Source organism: Adiantum capillus-veneris, chromosome 24 (genome assembly GCF_014529385.1).
Source record: "Adiantum capillus-veneris isolate H3 chromosome 24, ASM1452938v2, whole genome shotgun sequence".
Taxonomy (NCBI): domain Eukaryota; kingdom Viridiplantae; phylum Streptophyta; class Polypodiopsida; order Polypodiales; family Pteridaceae; genus Adiantum; species Adiantum capillus-veneris.
This window is the reverse complement of record NC_140954.1, coordinates 131,688,749-131,704,150: the sequence shown is the minus strand read 5'-3', so window position 1 is coordinate 131,704,150 and position 15,402 is coordinate 131,688,749. Positions and strand designations below refer to the sequence as shown.

General features: G+C 41.6%; 1 pseudogene; it reads left to right on the top strand.

The window, feature by feature from the left end:
- Nucleotides 1–3,448: 3,448 nt before the first annotated feature.
- Nucleotides 3,449–4,259, top strand: LOC147427153 (uncharacterized; annotated as a pseudogene).
- Nucleotides 4,260–15,402: the final 11,143 nt, after the last annotated feature.

Genomic DNA, 15,402 nt, shown 5'->3' with positions numbered 1-15,402 from the left:
TTAGAAATGGCTCTGAATCTAAAATCAAAAAGCTCGCAAAACTGGTTTTGATTGCAAAAGCTCGAAATCGAAAGCTCGCAAATAAATCGCACTCTGCCCAATGTGATATCAAAATTGCTACTCTCATTGAAATTCATAATAGTGAAGGTGTGTTCATATACGATTCCGCAAGAGGTTACTACGAGTTGCTCCAAAATGCCAGTAGGTCTCTCTAGATACCCATCTGCTAGTTGAAGTTTCATTCTACTTTTTTGGAGAGCAGGCTTTCCCCATTTTTCCCACATTGCTTTGGTGGCTATGGCTATTCCGGCTCTACTATCCAATATCGCTATCGATTTTACATCTTTGTACTCCTCAGGCAAGGTCGTATTTCCTTCCTCACCTTCACAATAATCTCCTACCTTGTTCACTGGCACTGGCTCATGTTTAATTTGTTTTGAGGTTTGGGTATTCAATGTTTTTGGAGAAACATTTGGTGGCAGAATGACAACAACTCATGAAGAGTTTTGGTATCCATCATTTTAGGATAAGCCTTCCATTGAGATGGTACTTTCTTTACCTTTGATCTGGTTTCATGGTTGCCAATAAATGAAGGTAACATCTTCAACGACTGAGGTTTGCTATCTTTCAATTTCTCCGTACCTGCATCACCATACATTTATCATATATCGTTTGGGTAGAGGTCATGCTCAAGGTGGATTTCCATGATAGGGGCTAACTGAAGCGTTGTGCTTCCATCTTTTTTGTTTCGGATATGCTCCCACAAATCCTATGGCCATCATTCTTCCACCTCAGGAATTGGCACAGGTGCTTGCGACAAATACATTCCATTTATCGTATTGGCTGCCATCCTCGTATCTAAGGGTGCTTTCTTTACAAAATCGTTTTGGTCTCTGCTTCCGATCCCGTGCTCCTTTAACTCTTGGATTTTTTCACGGATTAACACCTCAATTTTTAGAGCAGTCGGAATTGGTGGTTCCATAAGAGCTTGAGCGGCTTGGATGAGCTCTTTGCACAGCTTTAACCTCTCTTTTTCATACCCCGGGTGAGGGTATGTTAGCCACCTATCCTCCTAGGTTTGGTTAGGCTTTAACCTAGCATCATAAGATTTTAAGATCACGTCTAAGGGTTCAAAGACCTTGTCCACCAAGACAGATCCTCCCAACGATATTGTTGATGGATTTGCTACATTGCCTTTTTCCTTAAGGTCTCTTTCCATCCTTAATTGGTCCTCTGTTTGCAGTAATTTGGTTCCCAAAGCCATTTTTTGCTTTCTCTCTTTTGGCTTTTATCTTGTCTCATTTTCCCTTCCATGATTTCCTAGGGGTTCTGATAGACAAATTTTCTATCTCGATTTGGCTGGCTGGGGCGTTCCTTGTAGTCTCATGTGTTTGGGCTCTTGTTACCACGTTTATCAGAATGGTTGGTTTTGTTTCTGATCCACTTGAGCTTGGCACGATTATGATTTTTTTCATGGTTGCTTTCCCTTTGTTATTAGGGTTTTTTGGACAATGTGGAATGAGATGGTCATTTGTACACCCCTCACAGAACCCAGAAAAAATTGATTTGTTCTCCTTTGTGTGGACAACTCCTTGCCCAATCATCACCGTCGCATTCATAGCATGGTCCTACATGTGGTGAAGAATCTTGTGGAGCCCCCATTGGTTGTCTTGTTCTAGGAGGATATCCCCTAGGTTTGAGTCCTGGTTTGCCATGAACATAAGCATATTTTCATCGACCAAGTAATGGTTTTTTGTTGGTTGTGCTATGTATGACGGCTCTGGCATCTCTTTAGGAACCATCCATGGAATTTGTCCCTCCGAATCATATGCATTTCCTTCAAGCCCCCTCTCATAGGTATTGTCTAAATCTTCTCGGTATGAAACTACCTGGACCATACTCTGATCAGAAGGTGCTTCTATAGGTTGAGAAATCCTTACCATGGCCCTGTTTTCATGGGGTAAAGGAGTTTGATGCCCCAACATAGGTTGAGGTTTTTCCTACCCTTGGATTGCATTATGTGGTCCTACTTGGTATCTTGGAGGGGGTGATAACTGCTGCCCTCCATGTAGCCCGTATTGTCTCTCTCTCTAACATAGTTTCCATTATAGAAACATTCGTGGGCTTCATGGTTTGTCCATTTTTGTTTAGTAGCACACCTTTTCAGTACATGTGGTACATTTACTCCTAGCCTCTATTGAAGGTTGCACCACTGAGTCGGATGATCTCCTCCACAAGTGTCACATTTTTGGGTGGGCTGTTGTCGTGTGTTTGGGTTCGTCCTGTTTTCTTGGTTCATCCTTCTGATCACTTCCTCAATCATTTGATCAATGTCTGACACAGTTGGGTTTTGCTCGCCCAGTTTCATTGTGGACTCACAAGTGGTTGAAGAGGTGCTACTCATCCCTTGGTTTGTGTCTCCTGTCACCTCTCCATATGCCTTGCAATTGTCTACCATAGCTCAAAAGTCATACATGCCTTTAAGTGCAAGTCTTTTTTGAGAGTGTCATTTTGCAATCCTTCTATGAAAAGGACTGACAGTCTCTCATCCTGAGTTAGTTCTCTAGCAGGGAATCTTTCTATGGATTGCTTGAATTGAAGCAAGGACTCCTTCACCTTTTCCATCTCCTTTTGTCTAAATGCATAGATCTGGGAGACATTATTATGCTTAATTCCTTTCTTTGAGAATTCCTCAATGAATTCTCGAAGAAGTTGTCAATACTTGGGAACTTTAGGTTGTTTAAGGGATGAAACTAGGTCAAAGCAGTTTCTTCTAGAGTCAACCCAAAACCTTCATATTGAGTATGGAAATTGGTTATCTATTTGGCCCTCAACACTTGTTTGAAGATCGAAACATGAGCATACGGATCTCTCGATCCACGATACTTTTTGGGTACACACTTTTCCACTTGAGATGGTCGCATGCATTTGGACTCCGCAACCATCCTCACCACCCTTGGTCCTCCTGTGTGGTCTCTCTAGCATCTCATGTGCTCTCTCTCTCTCTCTCTCTCTCTCTCTCTCTCTCTCTCTCTCTCTCTCTCGCAGGAACCCTAGCCCAACTCTCTTCTCCCTCTCTGTCGCAGGCCTCCCTAAGGCGAGGGGCAGCCCTACGGGAGAGCCTTTCACAGCCATAGCTCCGCCCCGCCTCCCATGTCCAACAGAATACCTGCTCGACAGGCCTCAACCCGCGGCTCTTGCTCCGACTCAACCCGAGTTCGTCCTGCCCGACTAATAGTGCCCCTGCCCGACTGAACTCTGTCAACACAATCAATATTGAGCCCTAACTACAGGCGACCCTTCCCACGCAGAGCCTCGACTGCGAGGAAACCGGAAGAGACTCAAATAACCAAATCTGACCCTTCCCACGAGAAACTCAGAGCCTCAAGTGGGAGGAAACCGGAAGAGACTTGAGTAAGAAGAAACTTCTCCCACCTGCAAATCTGCGATGCAACGCGAGGGTTCTCTCTCCCCAATCAAACGGACCCGTCTTTTTGTGCCCACCCCCCGGGTGGATCCAATGGACCGTCTCCAATCTCAAATTCGAGAGCTCAAGGACGAGAATGCAGAACTCAAGGTGCGTCTTGCAGCCCTTGAGACACGTCTCTCCTCCTTGGAGTCCCAAAAGCAAGACGATAGTGAGCACCTTCTCGCCAAAGCAAAGGAGGTCGAACACACCCTAACTGCAACCATGGCCAACCTTGTCACCCAAGTTCAAGAAGCAACCATCACGGTCTCCTCCAAAGTAGAAGAGTGCATGCAAGAACGTCGCCGACGGGAAGGACTAGCACTATCCATTCGAATCGGTGGCTTGCCATCTACTTGGTGGGGGGAGAGTGATGACTACACATCAACTCTAGTGAAGCTTAACCAAGCCATCCACCCAACGGAGTTCGACCCCAACACAATTGACAAGGTTCACCATGACAAGCGCACCAACCAAGGCATCTTGGTCTCCAAGGCTAAAGAGGCATGTAGAGCACTTCTACAACAAGCACGACTTCTCAAGGGCACAAAAATTTGGATAAGCGATGCATTGACACCCGCCCAACTCAAAGTTAAGAAACAAGAACTCCAAAAGGTTCGTGAAGCACTAGCAATCGGAAAATGGGCCATCTACCAAGGTGGCAAGGCCATCATTGAGGAATTTCGAGCTCCAAAAACTCCCAAGCCACCTTTTCCTTTTCCCTCTCCTAAGTGACATGTGTCACAATTTTGTTGTATCCACTTTAGTCATAATTCTCCATGTAGTCCTCTAGTAAAGAGGCACAACCGTGTACGTTTTCTTGGTCCCATGGGTCATATTTGACCTCCGAGGACGATAATGAAATCTATCTATCTATCTAGGTTCATATTCTCCTCTTGGCACTATAATTGGTATCCTATCCACCATACATTCATCAAGTCAATCTCGTGTAATACTCGGTGGGATTCTAGTTGTGTAAGTCACGTCAGGTATCGCACTGCCCCTCTGCGTGTTCATAGAAGCCCTAGACCCCATTGATCATAGGCCCTGTGTTCAAAAATAATTGATGCCCAAAAGGATCTTCCACTCTACTTATTACTAGACTTACATTCCCAGTTTTTGGTCTTGTGTGAGTAGTTGTGGTTTTCACTTCTTTTGAATTTATATAGTATTGGTGGAGTGGTCCCCCAAATATGTATATCATTGTAGCTCCTTACGGTCCATAGGAGAGTATTTTTGGCCATGCTTATCCATTATGACCACCTGAATACTTCTCCCCTCTGTGTAAGTAAAAACATATAGTTTTTTGTGCTCAATCAATTCCTTGATGCGGGGGTCATCACACCTATTGAGGTGATCTGGGGCGGGCAACAAGAGAGGCGACCTCTAAACACCCCTCAAGGCTCTCGTGCTGCTCAATTGGGGCTGCGACAACCACAAGCAAGAAACAACAACAACAAACCCACAGCCAAACAAGTGAAAGGGCACCACCTAGTTATGGTATGCGAACTAGGATGCAAGAGATATTTTGTCACACCCAAGAAGATGCACCACAAAACACACACAAGAAATCTCACACCAGTACACACACAAGAAATCTCACACCAGTACACACACAAAATGGAGCAAAGAGAGCTAGAGCAAAGGGAAGAGAGAGACAGGAATGGAACTTGCGTAATACCTTGTTTGTGACTTGCAAATGGAGATGGTTCATTATGGTACTATCGTAGAGCTTGTATAAAACTAACTCATGCTTAGTAAATGCTAAACATTGCGCAGGCTCATGCATTCATTGCGTTGTCTGTGAAGCACACCATTGTTCCTCACATCCGTTCAGCAAAATCTGCACAACAGGCTTGGGATATTCTAGCAGGTCTTTATGCAAGCCGCAATGAGGCTAAAATTGCTTTGCTACGTAAAGAGCTGGAGTCGAAGATTATGTATGAGGAAGATGATATGGACACTTTCCTTGCTAGTGTCAAGGATATCAATGAGCAGCTTATTTCTGCAGGTGAAGTCATTTCAGACAGTTCCCTTGTGCAGACTGTTCTTGATGCCTTACCAGATTCCTACCAGACTTTTGCTAGTACTTGGAGACTTATGACCCAAGGAAATCGAGAAGTTGTCAAGTTTGATGCATTATGCACGTTGCTGTTGCAAGAGTCACTGTCCAGAAAAAACAGGACTAGACAGCGTGCAGTAGAACAGGCTTTTATTGCTTCTCAAAGAAAGGGTGGTAACAGTAATGCAGCCACTTCTTATGGTTCTGCTACGAGTGGCAAAAATTTCGTTCCTAATGCTTATGCTGGCAGTACTTCGTCTGGCAATTCTGGTGATAAGGGCAAAAAGAAGATGCGTTGCCATTATTGTAAAGCCAATGATCACTTGATCAAGTCGTGTCCTAAGTTGAAGGCCAAAGAGGCTAAGAAGAAAGAGGGTGGTTCCACTACAAATGATGGTTCCACTACAAATGTAGCCATTGTTGAGTCTTCTGTGAAAGGAGACTATGTTGCTGATGTTGATGCAGAATGGGCTTTTAGCGCAGAGTGCACTTACAATCCTACTGTCCATGATGCATGCTTGTCAGTTGCTGCAGATTCACATGTGTGGTATTTCGACAGTGGTGCTACAAAGCACATTACCTCACATCGTGAATTGTTTACCTCTCTCGAGTCTGTCCCTCATGGGAATTCAATCACTTGTGCCAACAACGCCTCTTATCCACTTCAAGGAGTTGGAAAGATTATGCTCACTACTACTAATGGCAGTTCCTTCACACTTGTTGATGCACTTTATGTTCCTGGGATCAAGAAGAATCTCTTGTCTGTATCTGCACTTGCTAGACTTGGACTTGTAGTCAAATTTGTGGATGACAGATGTACAGTTCATGATCTCAGTTTTGGTGATGAAATTATTGCATATGGCCTTTTGTGCCGTGGGCTATATAAGCTCACTTTGTATGACAAGTGTGGAGAAAATTTTGCAAATGCTGTTGCAGATTCCAGGGCTATTTCAGATGCAAAACTTTGGCATGCACGTTTTGGTCATCTGAATTTTGCCAGTTTGCTGCGTTTGCAGAAATCTGATATGGTTGCTTCTTTGCCACCTCTTGAAGCACCTGTCAAACATGTCTGTGAAGGCTGTATTTTGGGTAAGATGAAACGTTCTAAATTTTCAAAGGATGGTTCAGTTTGGGCCACATGCAGGTTGCAGCTTGTGCATAGTGATGTTTGTGGGCCCATGCAAACTCCGTCCTTGGGCAATTACCTATACTTCGTGGCTTTCATTGATGACTACTCCAGGCATGCATGGGTATTTCCGCTTAAAGCGAAGTCCGAAGTTTTTATGTGCTTCAAACAATTTCTGGCTATGGCTGAAAATGTCTCGAAACGTACAATGGGCACCCTCCGTTCCGATCGAGGGGGGGAGTATATGTCTCATGAATTTAATGCATTTCTGGCTAGTCGTGGGATAAAACACCAATGTACAGTGCCTTATACACCTCAGCAAAATGGTGTTGCTGAGAGGAAAAACAGGTCATTGACGGAAATGGCACAATGTATGGTCAAAAGTCAAGCTTTACCGCATTCTTTTTGGCTTGAGGCCATCATGTGTGTCACTTATGTACTTAACAGGTGTCCTACGAAAGCTTTGCAGTCTATTACTCCATATGAAGCATGGCATGATAGAAAGCCTTCTATTGAGCACATGCGTGTTTCTGGCTGATTGGCAAATGCTTTGGTGCCACAAGTGCAACGCAGAAAATTGGATGATAAGGCTTTCAAATGTATTTTTGTTGGTTATAGTGCTGAAAGCAAAGGTTACAGGTTGTATCATCCACAAACAAAACGTATTCTGGTTTCTCAGGATGTAGTGTTTGTGGAAGATTCTGTTCAGCCCTTGCTGTCATGTACTAGAGACAGTAATGTAAGCTCACAGGACATTTATGACACTTTGTTGCCTCTTTTCCGTGGTGGAAATATGAATGTAAGTTCCAATGAGGCAAATCTACAACCTATGGGGGTTTCTGAAAATGTTTTAGATCAGCCTATTACTGATGCAGATGTACATGATGTACTTGATGAGGAAAGGGCTGAAAATGAGCAGGCTAGAGGTATGCCAAAATGGTTGGTGCACACTTTGCGTGACAGTAAATTGGATGCACCTTTGTCTAGTCGTACTCGTTCAGGCTCTCGCCATGCATCTTATGCATCAGATTGTTATGCTTTGGCTGTGTCTAGCTTACATGATGTTGAAGAGCCTCTGACTTTTGATGAAGCACAAAATTCAGAAAATTGGATGGCTACCATGCAATCAGAATATGATGCACTTATAGAAAATGACACGTGGACTTTATGTGATTTGCCTCCTGGCAAAAAGGCCATTGGTACGAAGTGGGTTTACAAGTTGAAACGCAAGCCGGATGGTGAGATTGATCGCCATAAGGCTCGACTTGTTGCAAAAGGTTATGCACAGCAAAAAGCCATATATTATGAAGAGACTACTTGTCGTATGACTACTATGCGTTTTCTATGTGCATTGGCAGCTCATTTTGGTTGGGATGTACATCAATCAAACATTGTTACTGCTTTCTTGAATGGTGACATATTTAAGGAAGTTTATGTAACGCAGCCTCGCAGTTTTGTCATAAAAGGACAAAAGGACAAAGTGTGCAAATGTAACAAGGCTTTGTATGGGTTGAAGCAATCTCCTCGTGCTTGGTATGAGAAAGCTGACACTCATTTGGTCAAACAAGGCTTTCGTAACAGTCCAACAGAAAGCACATTGTATGTAAAGCATGAGGGTGATGTATTTCTCATCGTGGTTCTTTATGTTGATGATTTGTTGATCACTGGACCAAATGAGAGACATATTGCTGAATTTAAGGCTGATTTGAATGCTACTTTCAAGATGAAAGATTTGGGGGTGTTGCATCATTATTTGGGCATACAGTTTAAGCAGTGTGATGGTGGTATTGCCTTGTGTCAGAAAAGTTACATAGAGACATTGCTATGTAAGTTTGGACTTGAGGATTGCAAACCTATTGCCACTCCCATGGAAACAGGTTTGAAGTTGAGTCTACATGATGCTGGCGATCCTGCTAATGTCACTCTTTACCACTGCTGTTGGCTACATCATTTATGTATGCAACACGAGGCAGAATATTCAGTTTGCAGTCTCACAGGTCAGCAGATTTATGCATAGCCCAGGGTCTAAGCATTGGCAGGCTGTCAAGAGGATTTTCCGCTACCTTAGTGGCACTTTACATCTTTGCTTGTTTTATCCCAAGGGGGGATCATTGCCGCCAGACTTACATGCTTTTTCGGACTCAAATTGGGCTGGTTGTTTTGACACGCGAGTGTCCACAAGTGGTTTTTGTTTCATGCTTGGCAGTTCATGTATATCATGGTTGAGCAAGAAGCAACCTATTGTGGCCACTTCGAGTTGTGAGGCTGAGTATAGGACAGTCTTCACAGCTACGGTTGAGTGTGTATGGCTCAGACGCCTTATGGCTGATTTGGGTGTTGGACAGGACACTGCCAACACTATCTACACTGACAGTCAGAGCGCATTGGCAGTTGCGAGGAACCCAGTTTTTCATGCTCGCACAAAGCACATTGAGGTGCATTACCACTATGTCAGGGAGAGGCTCTCAGCAGGAGAGATCAGCTTGGCTTATGTGCCAACACAGGACAACCTTGCAGATCTTTTCACAAAGGCATTGTCTCGTGAGAAGCTTGAAGCTTTCCGCAAAGCTTTGGGCTTACTCCCCTTTGTGGACTGATCCTGTCCTCAGGGCATGGCACTTCCCTTTACTCATGTGCCAGCTCTCGTTCACCGCATCACTCCAAGGGGGATTTGTTACCATATACATGTGGTAGTGATGTGTTTGAACACAATAGGACCGCCGGGGCATTTTTTCTCTCTTTATGAGGTTTTTTCCCCCGTGCATTGTATATACGCCCATCACTCTAGGGCTATCTATCTTTCCATTGCACACTAAGTAACACACTGTCTATTGTGTACCTTGAGCTTCCTTCGTCTTCTCCAAGCTGTGTGTGTTTCTCTGCAACCCTAATTCCAACAAGAGAGAGAGAGAGAATTACTATGCACGTGTCTTGAGGTGAGGTGTCTTTTATGGTTAGGTCAATGGCTATTTTGTGTTAGTATGTTAGTGATTAGTGTTAGTAATCACTAGAAAGTTAATGATATATTTACAATGGGTACAATGAGGTTGATGGCTGAATGAAGTGAGGAAATCCTTGTGCTGGTGAAGCTTGAAGAAGTTTTGGACTTACTTGTGTAGGTTCTCAAAATGACTATCGATACTCTTCTTCTTCTTCTCTTCTTTATTCCATTGCCACCAAGGTTGATTATCGCGATGAAAATGGAAATTCGATTGATGAGATCTCTCAATTTGCAAAGGTTAAGCATGGTTTACATGCTGAATTTATGTATATAGAGAAGGGGTAAGATGGAATTGTACTTTGGAAGTAATAGAGAGAGGCATAGAGATGGTGTATGTACATGTAGAGCTCATATGAGAGCTATGGAAGTAAGAGGGGAGGTTACTGGTGAAGAAGGTGAGAGAAACCATGGAAGGTGCAGGTTTGAGTGAGGGATTGAGAGGAATGAGTGTGTGTGTGTGTGTGTGTGTGTGTGTGTGTGAAAGTGTGGAAAGAGGTGAGAGAAGACTATGGGCTACTTGTGAGAAAAGTGGACAGACTGGGGTCCATTCAACAAATCATACCTCACCGTTGGTAGCTCCAAAAATTATCAAAATCTTTTAGGCGATTATTCAGCTCTTGGTCCATATTTTATCTTCTAACCACCACTTCAAATTTGGAGTGGAGATGGATATAGAAAATCCCACCAAAATGCCTATTTTTCTTCACAAAATAGTCTTCAGTGGGCCCCCTTTTGTTGAATTTGCATATGGCTCCAAAGGTGAGTCCCTCCTTGCATAAGAGCATGACCTAATTGATTCTTAGGATTTTGAAACTATACATGATTTTGGATTATGCATAAATATAACATATGGATATGACGAAAAAAAAAGATTAGTATATATAAACAATTCATGGAATCTAGAATAGTGTGGGCTATATATATAAATATATATATGTGAAAATATAGGGAATCAAATGAGGAGGGAGTTCATTTGTTTTTAATGATGTATATTTATTTATAAGAGGTAAGAAAGAATACTTGTAGGAAATAGGAATTTAGTGAAAGGCAATGATTGATGGTGGAAGTATTTTTGAGGTTTATCCTTGGAGTAGATTCACACCAAAATAAGAGAAGCTTGCATGAAAATGTATCTATATGGAATAAAGAGTATGCAAAATGGTAAAAAAATTGTGATAATGGTGAATCAATGTGCATAGCATACATAGGTAAATAACGACCACCTAGGTTGAAATATTTAAATAAATACCAAAATAATTATGAAAATTCCTTATATTTAGGCCCTATATACAAGAAATATTTACACACAAATGGACCATAATATATTTTATTTTTTTGATTTTATTTACTTTTTTGACCAACTAACCCAATGACTAGCTAGCTGAGGATTTTAAGGAGATATAGAAAAAGTCCTCTAACTCACACACGCCTATGTACAATGAAAAGGTAAGGATAGCCACAGTGTTTGGGTGATTTTGGTAGGGTGAGGTAGCTCACTATGGCAAGTATGAAGAGCCAAAAAATAGCTATCACTATAATAAAGTGTTTTTTCTCCCTTATTGAATTTATATAGCCTCATGTAAGTGTTATCTGTATTAAGCCGTTCTGTCTCATTGGTGCATCTGAGCACTGCATTTTTCTTGTTCATTTTGGGTGGTTCATCTGCTAGCTCTTTATCTACCTTGTCCTTGGTGCCAGTCATCCCCCATTTTTTCACTATAAAGGGGTTGTGAACCACTAGGTACATCATTCCCTCTCTGTCAAAATATCTATCTCCGTCACACATCTACAAGGTCTCTCAACTCGCTTGGATTATTTTCCAACTTAACACGACAGCGATCCATTCCATCCTTTTAGATTTTGACCTTAAGCACATTTTCAAATTGAAATTTCAAATACAATAATTTTACGTCAGATGCAGGTTGGGAAGGACCCGCCCCCATGGAAGTTGTTTCCTTAGGGTTCAACTTGTTGGACTCCTCAGTCATTAGGCTGTATGATCTTTCTGACGAGGTGTCAGAAAAGCTTTCCTCTACAATGGCTTCTAAAGGATGCACTGATCTTTGATTCTTGCTACCTTCAGTTGAATGATTGCTCACTTGGTCTATGATGCTGGGATTCCTATTCTGGTACAATCTTCCTGATCGTAAATACATGAAGAATTGATATTACAAAATTCAAACCGGGTTACCTCAGTAGCTATCCTAAATTCCCCGTTTTGATCTTACTTTTTTGTTGGGTAGTATTCTCTAGTACTTGCAACCTGTCAAAAAATGCTTGATAGCTGTGACTTTACAGCCGTTCCTGTTAGTTCTAGCTTTCAATCGACAAAATTTAACTAGGTTTTTCAATAGCCCACAATTTTACTCACAACACCAACAATTCAGGTCCAATTTCAATTTTGAAAAGGCCACCAGGTTCGTAAGGACTACCTTTCTCTGTGGTGGTCCAATTTTTCTCAGAGGAACATGGATCGCGATCCATGTTGGGAAGCCAAATTGACTTTTCTTGGTACCAACTGATTCAGCATGATTAGTAGGTCCTATGGTATCAATTTTTTTGGAAATGGACCTCTGGATTGAAAATTAGGTCAATTTTGACACTTTGCCAGAGTACTTGGCAGTTTTGGGCTTTTGGTCTGGTTTTTTATATCCAAATTCAATTTTGAAAAGACCACTAGACTCCCTATGATGTCCTCTAGCTATGGTGAAAATTTTGTAACAAATTGTGTCAGAGGAACATGGATCGTGATCCATGTACCTCAGTGCCAGAATGTACTAAAACTTGTCCTTAGTCTATTGATGCTAGCTATATGGTTTTTGTGTGATTTGGAGTTTTTCAGGTCAACCAAAAGTCAAATTTAGGGTATGTTTTAGTGGTTTCCCCCTTGATCTATTTTATGCACTTTTGGCCCACCTTTTGACATTTTTTTATAAGACTGGGTTAGGAGAAAGTACTTCAAATGTTATCACTTTTCTACCTGTCAAATATTAGCTCAAATTTCCAAAAAGGTACATGGATCGTGATCCATGTTTGGCAAGATCTTGACATGACCTTTGGTGAGTTTATGACAGAGGGTGTGGTGATGCTCTTCCCCTAATCTTTTTGGATTTGACCCACTTTTTCCAAGTCAAAAGAAAGATTTTGTGTTTGCTTTGCGGTTTTTTGCAAACAACTCCTTTTTTGGTATTTTGATTAGGTTTTTTCACTTTTTTGTTGTGGCCCCTTTTGGAAAAGTTGTTCCCTTAGTTCTCACGAGTGCACTGGTCAAATTTTCCTTACGAATCTCTATTAGAAACATTGATCGTGATCCATGCTTGGCAGCATCTGGTCATGATTTTTTGTCTTGTTGGTTCCCTGCTTTTAGTTTAACCCAATTCTTACCTCTTTTTGAATTTGGACAAATAAAAGTTCAGTTTCCCTAAATTTTCTCAAATTTCAAGGCTTTGCTCTATTTAACCTTGTTTCTTGATTTGGATGTTCTTTTAGCATCCTATTTCTCGCCAACTCAAGATTCTGATGTGTGAGAGTCGGTTATAAGCAAAGGAAACAATTTCTACTTACTTGGCCTGAAAGGTACATGGATCACGATCCATGCTGAACAGGCAAGCTAGAAGAATTCTGCATAGTCTGTCTCTAGCAAGCTTGTATATCCCCTTTTTCCAAGTTTTTTTGGGTTTAGTTCAGCTTCGAAGCTCTGACCATCAATTTTACAACTTTTCAGAGTTATGATCTTCGGCACCAAAATAAGGTTTTGGACAATTTTGACCCTGATCCTTTTGGCCCCAATTGATGGTGTAAATTGTTACTTAACCTACTCCTATAAACTGAATAGATGCACAAAAATAAATGAATTTAACAATACAAAAACGACAACAAAGTGTATGGTGAAATAGTCATTTCCAAGCATGGGAAAATCAAAGAACGAAATAATATACTTCACTCACAACTTTCTTTGCTCATAAGAAGTAGCACTGACTAGTCTCGGATTCCAGTCTCTACTAAGCACTAAACCTATGTCTACCTGCTTTACTATCTATGTGTAAACGGAATGGGTGTCAAAACCTTTGGAAGAAATTTTTTGTACAACTGAGTCACTCACCACCTAAGGATCGAATTCCCTGGTAGTGGCGCCAATGTTAGCGGTTCACCGCGACATATATCTACAACATAGCTTTTTATACTAACATAATGTCAATATGTAAGGAAGCGACTTGGGATGGGGCACCTAGACTTTATGAGAGTGTTAATCTCATCAAAGTAAACTCAGAGGGCTATGCATACTACGACAAAAGCAATCAACCACTTCCTAGTTAGAAAATCAGTCTTTGTCCGATCTCACCGCTCTAGGTCATCATGCCTTTTTGACATCCAAACAAATTTGGAATGCAACAAAACTTGAGGAGAGGTATTACAACATCTAAGGGTACAATCCTACCAAGTTCTGCAGTCATCTAGGAAGGTACATAAATCACGATCCATCACAAAAAAATGTGCAGAAAATTGAAACAGAACTACACGAAAAGGTCCCCCTTAAGCATAGAAACACTTATCCAAGGTCAAAACATCAAAAAACAACCATTTAAGATCTCAAATCATTGCATTTAGCTCACCAACAAGACGTTGCAAACCACAGCAGAATCGAGAACGATTACACAAGAGACAAGGAACACAATGTGCTATTCGGAAGTGAATTCTGATCACCAGACAAGGAGAAAAGTGGATTACAATTTGTAGAAGCAAGAAGCTCTCACAGCCAACATCCAATTCTTTTCAAAGCTAATGATGATGTGTTTTTGAAAACTAAAGATTTTGACTTAAGAGCTAAGGGGACTTCTTCATGGCTATTTGGCCATTTACAAGGTGTGTCAACTCAGAGAGGCTAAGAGGGGATGACATAATATATTACAATTGATAATCCTCATTAGCAGAACTACAATGCTTCTTTTGAAAAAATGAGCGAGTACAATGAGGTTTGGTGTATTTTCTCTTTTACGTGTCAGTCCGTTGTGTCCACCAAATTGTGAAGGTTCCTCTTGTGCTAGTGGTGCTCGCAAAGCTGCTGCATCATTCCTCCCTCCACTTCTTGTAGCTCTTTTTGAAGGCCCTTCATCACCATTTTCACGCCTACGTTTGTCTTCTACAATGGCTTCATGGCTTTGGCAGTTTGTAATGTAGGCATGGACAGACATTGAATCCACTAGATCACTCCACCCTGTTTCTAGTCGTATGCAATCACCTGCTTCATGTAGAATGTCTTTTGTAAGCTTTCCCTTTTTAACTAATTCCATGACATTTAGCCAAAGTCGACCACTAAGATGCTCAATTTTTACTCCATAAGTAGTTGCCTCAATTGAAGAGGTGGCATGGTTAGTTGCCATATCTTCAACTAAGGTTTGCATTCCCCCCTTCCCAAAGTTAGTTCTTAAAGGTAAACCTGTCTCTCTTAAGTGGATTTTACCATCCTTAAAAAAGACAACATCTTTTGTCAAAGCATCACTAAAACTATCACAAAAGAGTGGCATCAGCAGGATCGCTAGCATCATGTAGACTCAACTTCAAACCTGTTTCCATGGGAGTGGGAATAGGTTTGCAATCCTCAAGTCCAAAATTACATAGCAATGTCTCTATGTAACTTTTCTGACACAAGGCAATACCACCATCACACTGCTTAAACGATATGCCCAAATAATGATCCAACAAGCCCAAATCTTTCATCTTGAAAGTAGCATTCAAATCAGCCTTAA